Below are 13,746 nucleotides of genomic sequence, written 5' to 3'. Positions count from 1 at the left end.
ATGAATCTGTACAGTTTAATGGGGGTAAGATTGGTACTTTTATACAGAAAAAGGGAAAAGGGTCAGTGAGAAGATCTGGTTGGGATCAAAGAGTGGCAAGTAGCCTGGGGTGGGTTAGATGCAGACAATGAAAGGAGTTAAGTAGTCTGGGCTGGGTGGGAGGACCACAATGAAAGGACAGTTAAAAGAATTACTGGGATTAGCTGGATGCCTCAATTGAATGCAAGGGATCTGAAATGTGTGGGAAAGTTCAGGGATCCAGATCCCCCATCCATTCCTGCTAAAAATCAGATCTGTTTCTGATGTTGAGCCATCTGATGGTACCTGGAACTTTGGTGGCAAGAACATTATTTTCTGGTTCTTCAGAAGTTGTAGATATTGAGGAGGTAGGGTGTCAAGCAAAAGCTTACTTGACTTATGGACATAACTTAGTTATGTCCATGGGGCGTTTTGTGTGTATAAAAACAGCTCTAATCTCTATCTTTGAGGCTTCTCAGTAGAGTAAGAAATATTGCACATGATCAATATGTATTGTGGTGGGGGGGGAGGGAAATTGACTTCTTAGAAAGTACAGCCTGGTGGGGGATCAGGGAAGGAGGAAAGTGGTTTACCCTGCCCTGCCCCTTAAATTAGGGCCAAAGAGCAGGAGTCTCTTCACAGGGGTGTTTACAGGCCCTTGAGGATGTTCCTCCTTGGGTGACACCTCATCTGCTCCTTGGAGAAGGTCCAGAGGTTGGAGGGGAAGACTGGGTGGCTCCATCCCAGCTGGATTCACTGAGTGCTGGCTCCAAGGGTTGGGGAGAGGCAGCTGAGGGGATAGAGGATCCGGAACAGTCTGGAATAGATGGGGAGTCAAGGCTTTCAGTGGGGGACAAGTGAGCAACTCCTGCACTGGCTGGTGGAGATCCAAGTCCAGAGTCCTCCCCTGAACCTCCATTCTATGGATGTGACCATCTTTATCAACTTCTGTCAGACCTCTCTGGTCTTTAGCTGGAGACATACTTTGGAGGGAAAAATGTTGGTGTAGTGAGCCTGTTACACAGCCATAGCCTGGCCTGAGAGGAAGAAGTCATGGTCCTGGAGTAGTAGCATGATTAGAACCCACCACTAGTCAAGGGTGTGGCCCAGGGATGATTGGGGCACCTTCTCCCAGCAAGTCCTCTGCCTCAATGCCAGTCTGATCCAAGGTGAAGATGTTGCCTTCACACTTGGCTCTTTGCTGTGTTGGGCTCAGAGTTGCAGCTTGATCGAGGCCTAAGGGGTCCAGTCTGGGTCTGTGGAGTTCTTCCTCTTCTTTCCTAGGAGTCCAGGATGGCTGGATGGGAGCAGGGAGAGGAGGGTAGTCAGTGACTTCAGGGTGGGTGAGGGGGGCCCCTCTTCTGTCTGGAATTGAGGCAACTCCCCGAAGTCTACCTAGGAGAGGACTCTGTCATTCACTTAATGGAAAGTCTCCAGGGGAAGCTGAACCTTCACCTTCTAGCTGGGGTATTCACTTGCTGGAGCAGTGGATAGAGTGCCTGGCCTGGAGTCAGAAAAATTCTTCTCCCTGAGTTTAAATCTGGCCTCAGACACTTACTAGTTATGTGACCCTGGGCAAGTCACTTAATCCTGTTTGCCTCAGTTTCCTCATCTGTAAAATGAACTAGAGAAGGAAATGGCAAACCACTCCAGTGGGGTCTCAAAGAGTGGGACAAAACTGAAAGGACAAAACAACAATGGTTATCTCCATAGAGGTTGGTTCCTTGATGATAGCTGTGGAGGCTGGGCTGGAACCAGGTCCAGTGATCTAGGGGATGCTACTACTCCCAATGCTCTTAGTAAGTAGTTAGCCAACAGTTAGAGCTGTTGGTGGGGATATGGATCCCTTTTCCACAAGGCAACCTCCTTCCGCCAGTGGTTTCAGGGACTGAGCTCAAAGGAGGGCTAGAGGTCTTGGGACATGGCTCTTCCCAGGGCTCTTGGGCTCTGGTTCCTGGTCTTTCTCCACTGGGGTTGTGAGGGGAGGTGGTTACTGAGGTGGTAGTTTGATCTACTTAGTATAGGATGCTTCCTGTCTCTTCTAAGATTGCCTAGCTGAAGCAGCCAGTTAGGCTAGCTTGCCTTCATAGTATGTAAAGATATGGTCTACTGCTGAATTTCACTTGCAAAAACTTGCTTATTCTCTTCTGGTAGCTTCATTGAGGATGCCCTCAATTCATGTATAGATGAGTCTAATTTGTCTAATAATAGACTAATAATGAGTCTACAAACATTTTATAGATGGGTTTGGAAATTATTTATGTTCTCTTATTCATCAACAAGTTGCCTTTTCCCTTCCCTTCAGAAGCTTGTAGCCCAGATGCTCACAATTGTATTCCCTTAGCAGGATCTCTTCTTTATATACTTATATTTATCTCTGCTCTGGGGCAGCTAGGTGGAACAGTGGATAGTGTTGAACCTGGATTCAGGAAGACTCCTCTTCATGAGTTCTGGCACTTACTAAGTGTGTGACCCTGGGCAAGTCACTTAACCCTGTGCTTCAGTCCCTCATCTGTAAAGTGAGCTGGAGAAGGAAATGGCAAACCACTCCCAGTATCTTTGCCAAGAAAACCCAAAAGGGGTCATGGAGAGCTGGATGGGAGTGAAAAACAACTTGACAACAATATAACACCTCTGCCTCTTCAGATTCCTTTTCTTCTAAATTTTCACATTACAAAATTTCTGTCCTTCTTTTAACTGGAGAGTACCTTCTTTTCTGGGAGAGACCAGTTTACGCTTTAAACAAAGATAACATCTATTGGGCTATGGCATGATTGCTCATTTGATGCAGGTTGTTGAATAACTATCTTGCTTTTCATACTTCTCAATCTTCAGGTATTTGGTTTTTTGCTTGCTGGCCATCTCTGTGGTTAACTCCGGGAGATGAAGGAGAAGAGTAAACCTCCTCACCTCATTAATGCCCTAACATTGACATTATCTTATTAACTTCCTTTTTAGTCTAGTCTTCTTTTTCTCTGCTTTTTGAGTCTTCCTTCCTCCTTTACTTTGTCCTCTTTCTCTCTACCATGATTCATTTCCTTTCTCCTTCTCCCCTTTCTCTATCTCTTCCTCCTTCTCCTCCTCCCTTTCCCCCGTCTTCTTTCTGCAGTCTTTTTTTCCATTTTGTTCCTTTTCTTTCAACTCTAGGTAGAGGTAGAGAAAGTCTCTCTCTGAGAATTAAAGTTGTTATCAGAAGGAGAGCTGATGGCAGTGGTTCATGACACCTTATTAGAATGGGCTGCTGAGGTATAGGGTAAAGTCTAAAGTGACTCTGAGGGCAGAGACCTTATCTTGTCCTTTGCATCTCCTCAGCACCTTGTGCAGTCAGTGCCTTGTCTAAAGAGAGATTTTAATAAATGTATTTACTGATTGAACATACAATGGTCAGAGAAATGAATATCACCACAATTCAGAAGTTTCACTGAATATCTAGCAAACTGGCTGAAGTGATCAAAGCTGAACATTGTGGGAGGGACTGTCCAAAACATAGAACAAAGTCTGTAATAAAGGGCGGCTGAGAAATTATTTAAAGAGTAAGTCATGATAAATTGAAATGTTATAAAGTCTCTGGAGAATCTTAGTTTGAAATAAGCTACAAAAATATGCTTTTCAGAGGCTTTACTCTTTTCAGTGAATGAAATACTGCCCAATAGTTTTTTTTTCTAGCTATACAGTAATGCCCTCTGCTGGACAGCTCCAGAAGTGATAGACTCAGACCACAGATGTATTATTGGCTCTTTTCTACTTAGCAACCAAGAGAGGGCTACCTTCCCCCACCTGTAGGGAGGGGAAGAAAGATGAATTGCTCTGGCTTGCTCTCTGTGTTTTTAATTTGTTGCCTACCTCGGACTGTCACATCTTCATCCTTCTTGAAGGAAGGATATTTATTTCTTTGTGGAGGATATGCCTTGAAGAGGATCACTAATTCATTAAGGAGTTATAAAGGCTAAGCATCCTAGCTATGTACTTGCCAAAGTACCAGAAGATAAAAGCACTGCACTGTTGTCCTCCCAAACAGATCATAAGGTCCTTCAGGGTAGGAACCATGCATTATATGTCTTTGTATTACCCACAACACTTATTACAGCATGGAACACGTAGTAGGTATTGTTAAATGAATGAAAAGATAAACAAGTTAGGGAATTAAGAGAACTTAAGTTCTTGTCTTTGCCGATGCCTTTTTTTTTAAAGGAGGAGGAAGTGGTTAGATTGATTATAAAAAGTAGATATAGAAGGTTCCTTATAGATTGAATTCAACACTTCGATTAAAATTTATTGATGTTCTTTTTTGAATTAACAATAAATGCCTTTATTAGACTCATAATAATTTTTATATTTCACCTGAGTGGAAGATATGAGTTTAAAAAGTCCTTAAATTTTATAATGGAAATATTTCAAATATTCACATTGTAAATCTGTATACGTTTCTAATGACTGATGAGTTCAATGATGAAATAAATATTTAATTAATCTTTGGAGAACACTAAATGTAGTGTTACTTTATTATAGAAGATAATTCACCATACAAATCATTATATATTTCCCCCCAGTCCAATTTTAAGAAAGAATACATAGGTGCAATTCTGTGCAAAAATTCTTATGAATACTCTGATGAACTACACATATTATATAAAATTCAACTTTATAGCAAGATTTCAAATATGAGAATTTTATTTCTGGGTTGTGCAGATATTGCTAAGCTTGCCAGTTATTTCTCATTCAGAACCCTAAAAGGTAGGGAACCCAAAAAATGTAGCATAAGAACTTCTGAAAACTGATTTTAGTGATCTAGTCTGTGCAGAAATGTTTCCACTAGATTCATAAAATGAATTTTAGAAGGAGAGAATCATCACTTGGTCAACTGTTTGACCATCTGTAGCTCTTCAGCAGGCTCCCAAATTTTGATAAATTATGATTAGCTTTTGTGATCAGTTAGGATTCACCTTTTCTCAAGATTCTGGATTTTTGTTTCTGTTCATGATCACATCAGTTTTGAAAAGGGAATACTGTGTGAACATATAGGCTACTTCAAACTCACAAATACCTCCAAACCCACAAATGTGCAGTGTTTTTTTTAACAAGTATTTCACATGTGTGCTCTTTTTCGATATGAGTTGCAAAAGGTTCATAATTGTGACTTTTGGGGTGGCAGCCTGCTTTAAAGACTTTCTAAAACTCAGAACTCTGATGTTCTTAAAAAAATGCATCATTGACATTTCCCAAAGACTCTCTCCATCCTGATTCCATTCCTCTTTTAACACAGAAGTAGAATCAAAGAAATAAAACAACAGATCAATCAAGTCTAAACATGTATGTCTGAGTTCCACACCACAGTCATTCCGCTCTCTGTGGAGGGGCATCAAGATGCCATAGTACATAGAATTTTGGACTTGGAGTCAGGGAGATCTAAATTTGGATCCTGTCTCAGACACTTATTTTGTGATCTGAGCAAGTCACTGCTCTGGTAGAAGCTATATTGACAGACTTGAAGAATCTGATCAAAGCAATGATCAATCACTGCTTTATAGTATTGACGAAGAAACATATTGAAGAATGGGTAAGGATCGTAGAGAGTGATGAGTCCAATAACCTCATTTTACAGATTAGTAAATTGAGGCGCAGAGAGGTTTAATGAAGTACTTATCTAGGAGAGGTATCTTGACTCTTAAGGTGTTGCTTTCTCTTGATGCATCAAACTGACCTTTTATTAGGAAATACTGGCACATTTTAGCAATTCAATTTCCAGATAGTCAATAAGCATTTATTAAGCTCCTATTATGTTTCAGGCCCTAGGCTAAGTTCTAGGGAAGACAAGAAAATGGAGCTTGGGCAGGGACCCTTTGTTATTCAGTCTATGGGCTCAGAGTGCACTGAGTCTAAGGTTTTAGGGAAGACAAGAAAGAAGGAAGGAAGGAAAGAAGGGATAAACACAAGTTCTAGGAATACAAAAAGAGAGCATGGTCAAGTGGAAAAAAGCACCCTAACACATGCAAAATTTGAGCTTTATTAATAATCTATTAGAAGAATTTTCATATTTGCATGGCATCAACTGAATTTTGCAAACTCAAAATGACACAAAATTCTTATGATTGGAATTTGATAGAACAGGTCTATCCTGTCAAAAAAACCCCACAAAAAACAACTCACCTTAGTGACTTCATAGACCTATGGAGTACTCTGGTAGTATGTAATTGGTCCTATGTTGGAAGCAGAGTATAAACTGAGAGGCAAGAATGGTGGCCTCCTTCTGACCCAGAAATCCATCTTTTGAGGAACTGAGGAGTCAGGTGTTAAATCAGCTAACACTACAATTCCTTCAAAATTGAACTGGAACATAGATGGAAAAGTGACTATGTGCTTACTTATCTTCCCATGGTCAGTTATTTAAGGATTAGCTCTGAGGAGTAGGTTTGGATGGAGGTCAGAGTCCTGTTCTGGTGGAACCCTACTTGGCTGTTCCATGTAGAAGACACATTATCTCCTAACTGCATTTTTGAGAATTCTCTCATTTGTTTTTCTCTCCCACTGCCTCTGGTTTTCTTCAAGTCTCAGGTATCCCACCTTCTCCAATAAGCTTTTCTGTCCTCCTTCATGTTATCTCCTCCATTAGATACTGAACTCCTTGAGAGCTGAGACTGAGACTGTATTTTTGCCTTTCTTTGAAGCCCTAGTGCTTAGCACAATGCCTGGCCCCTAGTCAGCATCTAATAAGTGCTTTTTGCTTTGGAGAGGCCAGAAAGGTTCATTCTCTCTCCTGCTTGTCCTTGGCATGAAGGTTCTCAGACTGTCAGTTTGATTCCTAGTTTCACCCAAAGCATATCTATCCTTCCCATTGAACTGTGGAATGTGGTAGGGCGAGGGTGCCCTCATTAGTGAAGGTCCTATAAATGGGCCCAAGCTGGATGAAGGGAACAATCTATCTAATGTACTGGAAAAATGACTGGGGCCAACTGGAACCTGAAGCCTTGTGTTTGAAGCCCAGTTTTGTCAGTTATTAATCATGTGATTTTTGAGCAAGTTATTTGTTTCATAGTCTCACTTTTCTGTAAAATATAATAATAATAATGACGATGGTTGGTATTTATGGGGCAGCTAGGTGGTGCACTGGATCCAGTGTCCTGCCTGCAGTGAAGAAGATTCATCTGCTTGATTTCAAATCTGGTCTCAGACACTTCCTAGCTGTGTGACCCTGGACAAGTCACTTAACCCTGTTTGCCTCGGTTTCCTTATCTGTAAAATGAGCTGAAGAAGGAAATGACAAATCACTCCAGCACTTTTATCTAGAAAACCCTAAATGGGGGTCACAGTCAGACAGGATTCAAACAACATAAAAACATCAAAAAGTATTTATAACATGCTTTAAAGTTTGCAGAAATACTTTACATATGTTAACCCATTTGTTCTCGCAACAATTCTGGGAGATAGGTGCTACCATTATCCCTGTTTTTACAAATGAAGAAACTGAGGTGTACAGAATTTAAGTGACTTGCCCACGTTCACAAAGGGAGTATGAGTATGATACAGTTTTGAGGTAAGGTCTGCCTGACTCCAGGGCTAGCACTCTATCCACTCCTTGTACTGCAACACTGCCTCTGGGAATAGGACTATTTGAACTATGTCCCTTAGGGGCTTCTTGTGTGATAATGGCTCTGCAGTCCTTGAAATAAACATGTTTTTTATAAAACTTTCTAGACAGGTTGAGTGCAATATTGACAGCAATGAGTAAACCCTCTTTTTACCCTCTGTTTTAAAGAGTTTTCTTTTTCTTACTAGTCAGCCAAAAGAAAGAAATGCACATAAACTGCTTTTGAAATAGAGCAGAAAATTAGGTTATTCAAACCAAAATGTAAAGGCATCAAAAAAAGGAAAAAGTCAATGACCTAATAAACAAGAGCTCTAATATAACACAATCCCTGTGCCAAATTTCATTCTTAAATTGATTAAAGATGATGAAAATGAGAGGAAAAACATGCTGAAGGTCATATTGATTTAGCCCAGTCATGATAATTTGTCTAAGTTCCTCTTTTTCAGAAAAACATTAGTGATGACTCTTTTCTCTTAAAAAAAGTGGAAGAAGTTCATTGCTATTCTTACTTTGCTTTCTATGTTCCAAATGAAGACTTCAAGTGTTCCACTTGAGGGCTGTGACCTTTCTCTGTAAATCTGTTCAATAAATCTGCTGGTTTTCATATGCTATTATCATTATTAGTAGTAGAATGACATTATGATGTTGAAGGAGCTGGAACTAGGGTGGAGCAATGGCATCTTTGCCCACGGTGCTTAAAACATTCATACTCCTTGGCTATTATAGATGTAACAGTTTTTGTTGTTGATGTTCATTTGTTCTGTTGTGTCCAACTCTTTGTGACCCCGTGGACCATAGCACACCAGGCCCTTCTATCCTCCAGTATCCCCCAAAGTCTGTCCAAGCTCATGTCCATTGCTTTCATGACACTACCCATCTCTTCTTCTACCATTCCCTTTTCCTTTTTCCTTCAATCTTTTCCAACATCAAGATCTTTTCCAACGAATCCTGACTTTTCATTATGTGATCAAACTATAAGTGTGAGCTTCAGTATTTGTCCTTCCAATGAGTAGTCTGAATTAATTTCTTTAAATATTGACTGATCTGATCTTGCTGTCCAAAAGTTTTCTCCGGCACCACAATTCGAAATCATTGAGTCTGTGGTGCTCAGCTTTCCTTGTAGTTCAGCTCTCACAAGTATATATCACTACTGGAAAAACCACAGATTTGAACATATAGATCTTTGTCTGCCAGGTGATGTCTCTGTAGCATTTTAGCACTTAGTTAACCAGAATAATTAGTAAAAATAGGAAGTGGGAGGATGACTCTTTCTACTTACCTCGGTGATTATATGCCAGGTAAGTGTCTTCTTATTTCAGTCTTGTCTCCCATCAACCTCCCAATCTGCCCCAGCTGCAACTTCAGGAGCTTTCCCTGAGCATTTGTATTTGTCCACTTCAGGTGTGACTGTTCCTATTTAGAACTCTGGATGTTGGTGTTTGTGGATAAGGCTCCCCGTGTCAGACAGAAAGACTGGCATTTCGTAATCACTATGTTAAACATAAATTGACTTGCAGTATGAACTGAATATGTTCCATAGCACCAGATTCTATTATGGTCTTTTTTCTACTCAAGTTACAAATGAAAAAATATTCAGTTATAAATAGAACTGTGAATTATTTAATATGAAACTGGATTTTCTAGGAATTTGATTTTTCCTCCTTAATCGGGTGGAAACGTGCATAAATGTAGACTGGTGTATACCTGTTTGGGAAAGAGGAAATGGGCAGAGGTTGGTCTCCTCTTTCTCCAGGTCTATGAATACCGGGAGGTAGGGGATTGTACTTGGCTACACGATTGTACTTTGCTCTCATCCCTATTGCCCATCAAAGACTTAGAAAGTGGGATTAAAGGAATGTGTGGAGATTGTTGAATTGTTGAATTGAATTGAATAGTATCCTTAAATTCTTGTGTAGTTTCAAAATCCTATACTTAGGTTAAAAAATAAATCAACTTCGTCATCAGGGTAGGTGAAGCAGCTAGACACCAACAGTTCTTGTGAAAAAGATTTGAGGATTTTAATAGACTAAACATGAGTTTAATAGACTCAAAATGAGTCATCAGGTGTGATATGGGAGCCCGAAAAACCCACACAAGTTTAAGCTTAAATTGCATGAAGAGCCAGTTTCCAGAATGAGGGAGGAGATTGTTCTACTGTCCTCTTTCCTGGTCATTTTCTTTTCCTTTTTGTCCGCTGCTTAGCACAGTGCCTGACACATAGTAAATGCTTAATAAATTTCTTCCTTCCTCCTTCCCTCCCTCCCTTCCTTCTTTCTTTCTTTCCTCCTTTCCTTCCTTCCTCCCTCCCTCTCTTCCTTCTTTCCTTCCTTTCTTCCTTCCATCACATATATAGCATATGTCACATTTGCCTGCATGATAAAGATATATATAAAGGAGAAAACAAAAAAGCATTTCATCAAAACCAGCTACCATATCCACACCCAATAAATTCCCTAAGACTGCAATGAATAGAGAGGATGCATATTATCACCTGTTTTTCAGGACCAAGCTTGGTCATTATCATCACATGATTTCATTTAAAAACTTGTTTTTGATGACTATTTTAAAATATGCAGGACCTTTCTTCTGTGACCTTTGGGCTTCAGACCTACTCATGTAATCCTATGGTGGGAGCGCTCCTAGGTTTATGCAACAGGGAGAATGTATTGGACTCCTTCTGTGAGTTTCCATGCCCTTGGTACATTCCTTTTGACTATGTAGTTTGGAGGTTGGTAAAGGGTACTTTGTGTACACATTGGGAATGGCCCTGGAGGCAGAGCCATGCATTCTTACCCTTCCGCCTGACATGGAATTGTCTTACTTGGCACCTGGGCAAAGCATTGCTGGCAATAGCTGAGTGATTCTGTTTTCAAAGTGGGCATAACTTCTGTATCAGGATAAATAGAATGGGGGTGTTAGAGAGTAGGGAAAGGAATCTTTTGCAGTGTGTAGGGGCCATTCTGACAGTATGGGCTAGATGCAGGAGTGGGGAACCTGCAGCCTCAAGGCCACATTGGTCCTCTATGAACTCAAGTGAGGCCCTTTGACTGAATCCAAACTTCATAGAACAAATTATCTTAATAAAAGGATTTGTTCTGTAAAACTTGTACTCAGTCAAAAGGCTGCACCTAAGGACCCAGAAAGCCCCATGTGGCCTTGAGGCCATAGGTTTCCCACCCCCTGGAGAGTGAAAAGCACTGGTCTGAAATCAGCAAGTCTGAATTCTGGCAATGACATTTTCACTTTGTGACCTTGGACAAGTCTCTTTACCACTCTCCTCTCCCCCACCCCAAGCCTTTGTTGCTTCTGATAGCTAAGCTAAAAAGAAAATGAGCAAAAGTACTTTGGCAAACTTTTTAAAAGCATGCAATGAAAGCTATAGAATATGATTATAATAATAAGAACAATAAATCTTAATGTGAGAGATCTTAACCTGTTCAGTGAACTTTTTGTTGTTATTGTTAAAGAAACTGTTTTGAGACATGAATTTCAGTATAATTGGTTTCCTTTGTAATTCTATTTTTTTAACTGAAAAACATTATTCTGAGAAGGGGTCCACAGGCTTCACTAGAATGCCAAAGGGCAAAGGGGAGTTCGTTACACAAAAAGGTTAAGAACTTCTGCCCAATAGTCTTGACTACACATACATACACACACATACACACACACACATACACACATACACATCTACAATATACATATATACACAACATATATATATATTTATGTGTGTGTGTGTGTATATATATATATATATATATGGAGAGAGTTAGAGAGTGTCTCATTCATAGTCTGGTACTATGACAGATAATGGGAGTCAGGGAGGCTACTTGGTAAAACAGGCTTTTCACTTTCAAAACATTCTGAACTTAAAAAACAAATAAAATGGACATTTTCATATACATAGTGTAACAGAAAAAGAGGATGGTACATGAAACTGTGAATATTTTATACACTGATTTTCTTTTAAAACACATAGTAAATTTCACATGTAACTTTCAAAGCTGCCCTGCTTGTGTGAGATTTTCTAGCCTTCCTTCTATTTGCTTCTTTCATTAAAAATATTTTCTTCAATGACCCCTTGCTCTATAGGCTTTTCTAGCTTACCATGTTCAGCCCTTTCAGACTCTCTGTGACTCCATTTTTAGGGGGTTTTCTTGGCAAAGATACCAGAGTGGTTTGGGATTTACTTCTCCAGCTCATTTTATAGATAAGGAAATGAGGCAAACAGAGTTTAGCAGACAGGGTCACACAGCTAGTAAATATCTGAGCCCAGACTTGAACTCATGAAGCTCTTCTGAATCTCTCTATCCACTGCACCACCTAGCTGCCACTGTCCATTTAAAAAAAAGCTTCTGGAGTGTTGTTTTCCTCCTTCATACTACTAGTTTCAATTCAACCAGCATTTTGTTAAGCACTTACTATGTGTCACACACTAAAGGTATAACAGCAAAACCCCCAAAAGGTGCCTGCCTTCAAGGAGTTTACTGTCTAAAATTGGTGATTTTTATTAAATCCCTGATGGGACCTTGTTTTGGAATTTGCTTTGCAATGGAATCATTTTCTAAGGATTTGACAAGGGCACATGTATTGAAAACTTTTTTTTTTTTAACAAACCACACATTACACAGTAACAGAAGCTCTTTTGAGAGTTAAACATGTTTACATTAAGAGTTTTTTTCTTACAAATATATGTCATAACTCTCTGCCAGACTCCTGCTCTGTAAGAGCAAGGGCTGTTGTTTTACGTAGATTTTTCATCTGGCCCAGTTCCTTCCTGAGTTTTTTGCACATAGTAGGTTTTAATTAGCGTTTGCTGAATTGACCTTAGAATCCCAGACTCATAGAATCCCCAAGCTGGAATAGATGTTACCCCCGCCATGCAATTCATAAATCTCCTCCACAGCAATGACTCTGAGAGTTGCAAGGGACCTACGTTAACTCAGCAGGAAAGTGTACGTAAGCTGCAAACATAAATGTGACTGTTTTTCATTCCATTCTATTCTTTTCTCCTCTCTTGTTGGTATGCAGTGATGCCATCCAGCAGCTAAAATTAAGACCAGTGAGCTCATGCTGGGTTTCAAACAGAGAGAGAGCCAATGACAAAGAGGTTTTTTGTGTCTATCAGTTGCTAGGCAGAGTAAGACCCTGTCTAGCTGCAGTCTTACCCAGGTTTGCAAAACAAAAGGAACAAACTGCTGTTTTGATAAAAGCAAGCCATTTAAAGCTATTAATAATGTAATTTTCATAGTATTAGAAATGATAATCAATCTTGGGAGCTTTCTGTACTATAATTAACCACAGCAAAATCCCAGTTAACTAAAACAGAATAAATCAGTCCCCTAAATAAGCAGTATTTTCCCCCAGCTCCACTTTCAGCACCTAGCACAGAGGCTTGTAGGCAGCCATAAATATTTGCTGATGGATTGATTGAGGTCAGAGAGGCAAATGCGAAGGAAACAGTCCAATATCAGCAGTTTAATTTTTAAAACACTACAGTTTTGGGAGTATATCTTGGGGTCAGTGCAGATTTAGCTTAAACTCCTATACCTTTTATATTAACATAGATCAAAGGATCATAGCTTTAGATCTAGGCTCATACTAGTCTATCAGTCAGTGAAAGTTTATTAAGCTGCTACTATGTGGCAGGCACTGAGCTAAATATTGGAGATACAAAGAAAGGTGAAAGGTGTTGCCCATCCCCAAGAAGCTCACAATCTAAAGGGAGAGAAAACATGTACATAACTATGTACCAACAGGCGATCTACAGGATAAACTGGAAATAATAGGGAAATGAAACCAGACTTAACAGGAGATTGGGAAAAGCTTCTTGTAGAATGTGGGCTGTTAGTTGGCACTTTAAGGAACTCAGGGAAGCCAGGAGAAAGTGATGAGGTAGAAGATTGATTAATCTAGCCCCTTATTTTACTGATGAGTAGATAGATAGAACATTTATTAACAGGGATAGAAATACAATCAAGCTAGACTGCCCTACCCTCAAGAAGCTTATATTCTAAAGGGGTATGACCCTAAGAGAGTGTGTAGCAGAACCAGAAGTTGAACTCAGTTCCTCCCTCTCCAAATCAAGAGTGTTTTTCACCATGTCATGTAGAATAGTAGACAGAACACTGCACTTGGAATCA

At 39.9% G+C, this 13,746-nt stretch overlaps 1 protein-coding gene and 1 pseudogene across 3 annotated transcripts in view; one reads left to right on the top strand and one right to left on the bottom strand.

Annotated features, from left to right (window-relative positions):
• Positions 1-13,746, top strand: part of SLCO5A1 (solute carrier organic anion transporter family member 5A1) — a 395,111-nt gene that overhangs the window by 114,405 nt on the left and 266,960 nt on the right. The window lies entirely within an intron of this gene.
• LOC140502508 (normal mucosa of esophagus-specific gene 1 protein pseudogene) lies at positions 4,868-5,147 on the bottom strand (annotated as a pseudogene).

The sequence above is a fragment of the Notamacropus eugenii genome, chromosome 4, assembly GCF_028372415.1.
Source record: "Notamacropus eugenii isolate mMacEug1 chromosome 4, mMacEug1.pri_v2, whole genome shotgun sequence".
NCBI lineage: Eukaryota > Metazoa > Chordata > Mammalia > Diprotodontia > Macropodidae > Notamacropus > Notamacropus eugenii.
The sequence above is the reverse complement of the archived record's forward strand: the minus strand, read 5'-3'. Positions and strand labels throughout refer to the sequence as shown.